We start from the raw sequence: 9,616 nt of genomic DNA, 5'->3' as shown, positions 1-9,616 counted from the left end.
GGCAGGTGGGGACTTGTTGGAGGTGAGTCACTGGGGATGGGCTTTGAGGTTTCAAAAGCCTACCCCAGGCTCATCTAGCTCTCTCTTTGCCTTGTGCCAGTGGGTTAATATATAAGCTTTCAGTTTCTGCTCCAGCACTGTCTTAGTTGCGGTGTCTATTGCTGTGAAGAAACACCATGACTACAGCAACCCTTATAAAGAAAAACATTTAACTGGAGTGTCTTACAGTTTCAGGGATTTAATCCATTTTATCACCATGGCAGGACATGGTGGCATGCAGGCAGACATGGTCCTAGAGAACGAGCTGAGAGTTCTCTGCAAGCAACAAAAGTTGAAGTGTCTCCCACACTGAGAGTAGCTTGAGCAAAGGAGATCTGAAAGCCCACACCCACAGTGACACACTTCCTCCAGCAAGGCCGCACCAACTCCTAAAGTGCCACACCCTTTGGGGGGCATTTTCCTTCAAACCCCCACAAGCACCATACTTGTCTGTCTGCTGCCTTGCTTCTGGCCATGATGATCACAGACTTTAACTCTCTGGAGAGATGAGCCCAAATAACCCCTTTTATAAGTTGCCTTGGTTATGGTGTCTTTTCACAGGAAGTGGAATATTGCTATTACAGACCTGACCATACTGTTTTGTGGAGGAATGCAGACGGTATTGGAATTTTAGACTAGGAAAGTAGTGGGAAGATATAAATGGGGCTTAATGGGCTACTCTAGTAAGAGCTTGAACGACAAAAGTTCTCAGAACAATGTGAACTATGGAGTCTCAGTTCAAGAGTTTTCTCAGAGGAGAATAATATTAGCAAGTGGGCTAGAGAACATTCTTTTACTATTTGGAAAAATGTAGAGCTGCTTCCCCCCTAATGCTGGGGTATTGACTGGCTTGGTCTCATACAGCTCTTGTCTAGATAACTACAGCTGAGTCTATGTATGCAATATCCCTATCATGTTCAGGAGATACTGTTTTGCAGCAGAATTCCCTGGGTTTGATTCTTACAGGTTTTCTATCACCTCTTTTGCAATATCCCTTGAGTTTTCAGGATAGGGGCATGTCACAGACGTTGTGTTGGTGACTGAGCCTGCCATTAAAATGTATTTTCTGCACTTTGTTTGACCAGTTGCAACACACAGGATTTTTAGGGCAGTAAAAGTATTCCATTTGATACCACAGTGGTAGGCACATGTCATTATCCATGAGTACAAACCTGTAGGATGTCCAATGTCAAGGATGAATTCTAATATGAACAGCAGGCTTTCAGGTTTTTGATTACAGCATTACCCCTTCTCTTTTCTCCTTGCAAACCTTCCAATGTAGCTCCTCCTGCTCTCTTTAAAATTGATGGTCTCTCTTTCTTTAGTTGTTATATATTGTTGTGTGTATTTCTAAATATATAAATACATGTTCAGCTGATGTAATGTTAATTATATGTGTATGTTTTCAGGGCTACTTTTGGTACTGGATAGTTAATTTGTATACTATTCCCTAGGGAGGAGACTCTATTTCTTCTGCTCTCAGAATTCCTTAGTTGACTGTAGTACTTTGTCTATGGTTGAAGCTTCCTGGGCTTTTTCCTATCCATGTTAGCACATCTAATGGTGTTTGTTGTTCTTGTTCAGCTCATGTTTAGGCCACCATGATGGTGAGAATTTTTAGGTATAGTTTCAGACATTACTACAAGTTATGCTATCGCAGCAAATTCATAGTTCATTCCAATGTCTCTTACAACTTTCCGGCCATGTTCTGCAATGATCCCTAAGCCTTTTGGTGCAGGAGTTGTGTTGGGCTGGGCTCTACAACTTTGCACTTTGATTGGTTGTGGTTTTCTGTAATGGTCTCCATCTGTTGCAAAGAGAAGTTTCTTTGATGAGGAATTACTCTTATTGTGGGTATAAGTATAAATATTTAGAATGTAGTTAAGGATTATGCTGATTTAGTGAAGTGGTAGTTAGTTGTAGGTTCACCTCCAAGATCTACGACTTCATTATTCTTGGGTAGTTGGCCAGGTTTCCAGTACCAGATATGATTTCTGCCTTGTTGTATCGGTGTTATGTCCAATAAGAAAACTGTTGGTTATTGCCAAGGTATGCATATCACTATTGCACTACTAGGTAAATGCGTCATGCTGGTCATTGCTTTGTTCATAGATGTCATTGCTTGGTTGCTTCCCTCCATTGGGCTCTGGGTTTTAATCAGACAATAATATGGGTTTATAAGTTGCAACAAATACGATACTTTGATTTGTGATGTTGACAGCAGAGACAGCTGTGCATGTGTATAAGGATTATATGAGAAAGCTTTGTAATGTCCCCTTAATTATGCTATAAACTTAAAAGTGCTCCAAACTTACATGTGCTGAAAAGACAAAAGTATCTCAGCAATACATTGACATCTCTAGTTTTTAAAGATTCTTCAAAACATAATGTTGAGATAGACTCATGTGTCCTGGAAGAAGGTACAAATTTTTAGTTACTTTTCTATAATTACAGAAATTATAAGAAAAGGAGTCTTTTGGTTCCATTCCGCTGTGCTGCTCTGTATAATGGGTCTGTAGTTACATTATACTCTTCCGAAATATCCTTGAGAGTATATCTGGTTTTGACTAGGCTAGCAGATACATTTTAATCCTGAAGCCTTTAATTAGCATGCCGTGTAAAATGGCAGGGTTTAGTGTTGTAATTCTGGAAATTAAAAGTCATTTGATGATAACCCTGAGTCTTGATATTGCCTCCTATGTTACAGGTGCTCCTTAAGGGCATTTTCAGATTTGCTTTTTATGGCTTAGGCTGTGTATTGTTATATCAATGGCATCTGCTCTGACCCAATCCTGCCAAGGCTGTGTCTTAACTCTATAGAAATTTCTTCAGTTATTATCAAATGGTTCTACATGCATGTCCTTAGCCTATGATAATGATACAACTTTAGACCTGTGTACAATGCAGTCAATTAGAGTTTGTGTTAGTGGAGGCCCTGGTATCTTCAATTCAGGGTATCTAAGCTTGTCATTTTGTCAATATTCAGCAAATGAAAGAGAAAAGTGTGTAACTCAGCTAGCTCAGTTGGTAGAACATGAGAGTCTTAATCTCAGCGTTGTGGGTTTGTGCCGCATGTTAGGTGCCAATTTGTTGGCATACAAAAGAGTTCCAAAATAAGGCCAGAATGGAGTTTAACAAAGGTTTATTTATTTGGGGATAAACTCACAGAAAGGGTAGTGATCTCTAGTCCTCTGCATGCGCTGGGAACTGGAAGTGAATGCAGCAGCGAAGGAGGTCCCCACATGCTTTTCATCTGCATCTGTAGTACATGAGGCCACGCCCAAAGTGGGCTGGTATCTTAAAGGCTATTGGCTGAAGGAGTTCCCGCAGCAGGAAAGAGCACAAAGAGATTGGCAAGAATGGCTGGAACTGAAAGTCATGAATATAACTGTTTAGTTTTTGTTGTTGTTTTTTGTTTGTTTGTTTTGTTTTTGCCAAACAAGACCACTATTAGTCACAAGATGGGAAATGTGCTTTAGCTGGGTACTCAGTCATGGGGATACCTGGATATTGATGAGGAGTCTTTTCCAGAGGTAATAATAAAATAATGCTTACAATCAATATATTGAAACACTGGCTCTGTGTTATGTGCATTTGTCTCATTTAGTCCTTTTATAAAACCTTATTGAGGGGCACTATTTTTAGGCCTAATTTTCAGGTGAGAAAACTGAGGTTCAAATAGTTCAGTACATATTTTCCTAAGCTGTGCTCTCTGAAATTAATCTATTTGCGTCTAGAGCTATTCATCTTAATCTCTCTATGGTTTTTACTGGTTCTTTATGATTGTTCGGTATTAAAGTACATTCTATTGAATTCTAACCTAGTGGAAACACGAATCATCTAGTAAAAGGCTTTCTTTAGTTTTGGGGGTGTTTATATCATATGATGGCTGGCTAGTCTCCCAGCTATATTTCAGTTCTCACCAGGTGAGCTTTCAAAAACAATGTGCATAGATGCAATATACTGCCACTAGCAGATTCTTATCCACAGTTTCTCTTGGAATGTTGTCCGCATGGGTATATGAAGTGTTTATGAACCTAGAGAATGATGATTGAAAATGAGGTTGGAAATCTCACAAGCTACTTCTCTGATGAGATTTCCAGTTCCCTTTGAGTCACATGGAGCACTGATCTAACTACACCCTCGTTGTACTGGGAACATTCTGCTTTGGGTCTTGGCTATCATCAGAAGGGCTGGGAAGAGAAACATAACGGATGCAAATTAGCACAAATCTGTGGCCAAGGCTACAAGGAAGCCAGACTGCCTGAGGTCAAGAGACTTACAACTAAAAGTAATTGGCCTTTTCAGGTGCAAGATTCACAGGGGAGAAACTCACACCTGGAAAGAGCGAGCAGAGATCTTTCTACACAACAGAACCTCTGTTCTGTGGGGATGCACACTGTCTGCTGGCCATACTGACTGGTTGAAAGGTGGAGACCTGACTAAAGATTTTCAGATGCTTTTTATGAGGAAGTCACTGTTGGGAGAAAAGAAAGACGTGGATACAAAGCATGGGCATCACTTAAGGGTTTGATTTGGGAAATTACATAACTCACCTTTCAAATTGGAAGGAAAAATAGTCTTTATACCATTTTCTGTGGACTGGCTTGGATATGAAACTTGAGACATTTCTCTATGCCCACCTTTCTACCTCCCCCCCCCCCCAACCTCCATCAAGCAAGCTGTATGTGTTGCCAGTTCTAGTGGTGGGTGGGAATTTTGCAATAGAACTTGAAATTTGAATGTGTGTGGTGTTTCCACACATACACAGTAAAGGGGGTGCAAAAACGCAGGGTATGTTGGTGCTGGTTAAGTAGCTTAACTTCAGCTCTTTTGCCATATCTGCTGTATCCATCTGCGGAGGAAAGGTTTGTGAGTAGTCAAGAGGGCTTGTAGCAAGGACTCTGGTATTGTCTTAGGCACGGGACACAGAGTTGAAATGCTGTGGATAATCTTCCAGGACACTCGCAGCCAGCTAAGAATATTGCTGAGTTGGTAGAGTACCTCTCTACAATGCACAAAGCCCTGAGGTAGATGCCAAGTGTTGCATAAAGCCAAGTATTGGGACATACACTAGGATTCCTACCTAGTAACTTACTTACTTGCGAAGTAAAGGCAGCAGAATCAGATGTTCAAGGTGATTCTTGGGTGCAGAGGGTATTTGATGGCAGTTTTTGTTGCATAAGGATAGGAAAAGAATTTCACGGTCTTGTCGAAGAGCCCAGTGTAAGAAAATCTAAGATAGAGTAGGGAAAGGGGGCACTAGTATCAAAGGAGTTTGTCCTTAGGCGAAAAGGAATAGATTGTTCAAGAGACTAACACAGAGCAACATATGTTAATGATTCTTTAGTGGTATGCTTCAAACTCAAGCCTTACTGAAAATGGAGACTTTTCTTTCTTTTAATTTTTAATATTTTATTTTAATATAAATATTTGTCAGTTATAGACAAAGATAATTTACAAAGTACATGCCATCCAAATGAACTTTGGTAACCAGAAATGTAAGTTTTCAAATAACAGATCAGATAACGCACTAGTTTCATGTAGAAGTAAGAGATTAGTGACACAGTCAGGTGTACTTTGGGGTGTTTAGAATGCTTACAGACATACAGGACAAGGTAGTGGATGTTGTGTTATTTAACTTACCTTTTTTTTTGGGAGGGCGGTTTCAAGACAGGGTTTCTCTGTAGCTCTGGAGCCTGTCCTGGAGCTAGCTTTTATAGACCAGGCTGGCCTCAAACTCACAGAGATCTGCCTGCCTCTGCCTCCCAAGTGCTGGGATCAAAGGTGTGTGCCACCACTGCCCGGCTAAATTATCTTCTTAACAGCTGGTTTTTTCCCCCCTGGATGAAGAGCAGAAGTTTTCCTTGTCTCACCAGTTAATTTAAACCCTGCTCTTTTCCATACATCAATGAAGTCAATCTTTGGGCACTAATAAACCTTCCCTAGCAGGTAGTCTGCCTATGTGTGATGTTAGGTTTGACAAGATATTAGATTTTTTTGAGACAATTACATTTAACTGTGGATTTCAGTTTTGTGTGGAGTAGGGTGAATGCTTTTGCCAATCCCAATGTTACCTATTATTTCCCTATTTAAATCCCTTCTTGTGTATAATTACACTAGCTCTTCCTTTGTATAAAGAGCTAATACTATCTTGAAAGTGCTCAGTTTTCAGTACATCAAAACTACTTAGCAAGAACAATAGAGAAAAATAAACTTGACTTTGTCTTGGGTGGAACTGATCAGAGCCAAACCTAAAATAGTTTTGGTCACATCCTGCTCACTGATGAGGACATGTAGCAGACTCAGTTTGGCTTTTATGTGCTTGTATTCATAGTACTCATCTGCCATTGGCATCCTGCCTTCCTTCTGTGGAATTCTTCCTGTCTCTTTGAACAAGTGTTCTTCAAATTCTCGCAGGGCTTTCCATAGCCTCTTCTTGTCAGCCCTAGTTTCTCGGAGATGGTCAAGAAGGACTGGTATAGCAGCCTCTCCTAAGTTGGACATGAAGAGATCTGGTTGCTTCCCCCCTTTCTTTTCATCTGGTAGGAGGGTCCTCATAGACTCTGTCTCAGAGGAGGTGAGGTATCACCAACAGGAAGGCGGGACACTGAATCTGGTAAAGAAGGTTGTTGGCTTCTCTGTGGACAGTCCTCATCAGTGTCCTTTTCCTCAATTGTTGGGATCAGGGATGGTGTTGACAAGATTTGCTTGATAATCTTGCATCGGTCCATAAAGAGGCTTTATGAAGTTCTTATCTTGCTTAGTTACCTTGACATCATCCAGGAAAGGAGTCTGGTCTCTCTTCTCCATCACCACAGCATCTGAAGTCTCTTCTCCTGAGGAGCTTGGCCCAGGACCCAGAGCTTCCAACTTGTCATTTTCTTTGGGCACTGGTGGCTGTTCACAGGGCGGGTTTCTCCGGGGGATTTGCCAGTACTCCCTCGTTCTTCCAACAGCTTCAGCTTTCGTTCTTTGAGCTGTTTGCATCCTTTAGCCAAATCATTCATCCACTTCAGAACCTCAGGATTTGAAGTCTTGTCTCCGTGTGAGGGCTGATACTTCTTTTCTTGCTCAAATTTTTCTTCAAACTTCTGAATCTTCCTCTTAAGGCTCCAAATCTGCTTTGTGAGCTGTGTAATGGTCTGGGGTTCCTTACCATCCCCACCACTGCACTGAGAAGAGCTTCGTGGCATTATAAACTGCTGGCTCTGACTTTGGCTAAAGATGGAGCACCGTGGTGACAGCAAATGGAGGCTTTTCATCCTGCCCAGTCCTGCAACTGCTTTTAAAATAACCACTCGGAGACTTAATATTAATTTTAAGTGTTCGGCTGGTGGCTCAGGCTTATTACTAGCTAGCACTTACATTTAAATTAACCCATCTCTATTAATCTAAGTATAGCTACCAGGCTGTGGCGTTACTGATCTGCTAATATGTTGTTCCATGGGAGGTTGGCTGATATTTCTCAAATTCGACCCTTCTTTTTCTGTCTCTCTGTTTGGATTTCTCTCTTGCCTTGCCATAGGCCAAAGCAGCTTTATTTATCAACCAATGAGAGGAGCACATATTCACAGTGTACAGGATCCCATAACACCTTACCACCAACTCCCAAGCAAACCTATAAGCATAGTATTTTATACACTTAGAAAATGAGTTTCTCTTACGGTCTAGTTTCTTGAGTTCTTTATATATTTTGGAGATCAAACCTTTGTCAGTTGCAGGGTTGGTGAAGATCTTCTCCCAGTCAGTGGGTTGTCTTTTTGTCTTAGTGACAGTGTCCTTTGCTTTACAGAAGCTTCTCAGCCTCAGGAAGTCCCATTTATTCAATGATGCCCTTAGTGTCTGTGCTGCTGGGGTTATACATAGGAAGTGGTCTCCTGTGCCCATGTGCTGTAGAGTACTTCCCACTTTCTCTTCTATCAGGTTCAGTGTGTTCGGACTGATATTGAGGTCTTTAATCCATTTGGATTTGAGTTTTGTGCATGGTGATAGATATGGATCTATTTTCATTCTTCTACAGATTGACATCCAGTTTTGCCAGCACCATTTGTTGAAGATGCTCTCTTTTTTCCATTGTATACTTTTAGCTCCTTTATCGAAGATCAGGTGTTCATAGGTTTGTGGGTTAATGTCAGGGTCTTCTATTCGATTCCATTGGTCGACTTCTCTGTTTTTATGCCAATACCAAGCTGTTTTCAATACTGTAGCTCTGTAATAGAGTTTGAAGTCAGGGATGGTAATGCCTCCAGACAAACCTTTATTGTATAAGATTGTCTTGGCTATCCTGGGATATGCTCAACTATGTTCATGGCAGCATTGTTTGTAATAGCCAGAACCTGGAAACAACCTAGATGCCCTTCAACGGAAGAATGGATGAAGAAAGTATGGAATATATACATATTAGAGTATTACTCAGCAGTAAAAAACAAGGACTTCTTGAATTTTGCATACAAATGGATGGAAATAGAAAACACTATCCTGAGTGAGGTAAGCCAGACCCAAAAAGAGGAACATGGGATGTACTCACTCATATTTGGTTTCTAGCCATAAATAAAGGACATTGAGCCTATAATTCATGTTCCTAGAGAAGCTAAATAAGGTGAATCCAAAGACAAACACATAGGCATCCTCAGGAATATTAACCTTCATCAGGCGATGAAAGGAGACAGAGACAGAGACCCACACGGGAGCACCGGACAGAAATCTCAAGGTCCAAATCAGGAGCAGAAGGAGACGGAGCACGAGCAAGGAACTCAGGACCACGAGGGGTGCACCCACACACTAAGACAATGGGGATGTTCTATTGGGATCTCACCAAGGCCAGCTGGCCTAGGTCTGAAAAAGCATGGGATAAATCCGGACTAGCTGAACATAGCGGACAATGAGGAATACTGAGAATTCAAGAACAACTGCAGTGGGTTTTTGATCCTACTGCAAGTACTGGCTTTGTGGGAGCCTAGGCAGTTTGAATGCTCACCTTATGAGACCTGGATAGAGGTGGGCAGTCCTTGGGCTTCCCACAGGTCAGGGAACCCTGATTGCTCTTCGAGCAGATGAGGGGGGGGACTTGATCGGGGGAGGGGGAGGGAAATGGGAAGCGGTTGTGGGGACGAGGCAGAAATCCTTAATAAATAAATAAATTAGAAAAAAAAAGGGGGAAAAAAAAGAAAACTGTCAGAGGAAAACATTTTCCCCGATATCACACCCCAAAAAAAAAAAAAAAAAAAAAAAAAGAAAATGAGTTTCTCCCCCTTTCTTCACCAAGAGATGTTTTTCATTTATTTTATAAACTTGTTAAAGGGGTTGTCTCTGACTCTTTTACTGGCTTTTGAGACCATATTCCTGGTATTGGGTCGCTTTTTTCAATCTTAATACATGGAAAAGTGCTTAGTTAGTCTTACTGCAACTTGATATGCCATGTTTTGTTGCTATCCATGAGAGACCTGCCCTTTCCTCAGCAGAAATGGAGGAGGATTGGATTGGAAGTGGTACTAGGGGGTGTGAGTGAGGGACTGGAAAGAGAGGAGTGAGGGGAAACTGGCTGACATATAAAATAAAAAAAATAAATTTATAA

At 41.2% G+C, this 9,616-nt stretch overlaps 1 pseudogene; it reads right to left on the bottom strand.

Annotated features, from left to right (window-relative positions):
- Positions 1–6,228: 6,228 nt before the first annotated feature.
- On the bottom strand, positions 6,229–7,304 carry LOC121437361 (annotated as a pseudogene).
- Positions 7,305–9,616: the final 2,312 nt, after the last annotated feature.

This window comes from Microtus oregoni, unplaced genomic scaffold (genome assembly GCF_018167655.1).
Source record: "Microtus oregoni isolate MIOR12 unplaced genomic scaffold, Mior012 000052F_001, whole genome shotgun sequence".
Taxonomy (NCBI): domain Eukaryota; kingdom Metazoa; phylum Chordata; class Mammalia; order Rodentia; family Cricetidae; genus Microtus; species Microtus oregoni.
Note: the sequence above shows the minus strand (reverse complement) of the source record. Positions and strands in the feature narration are given on the sequence as shown.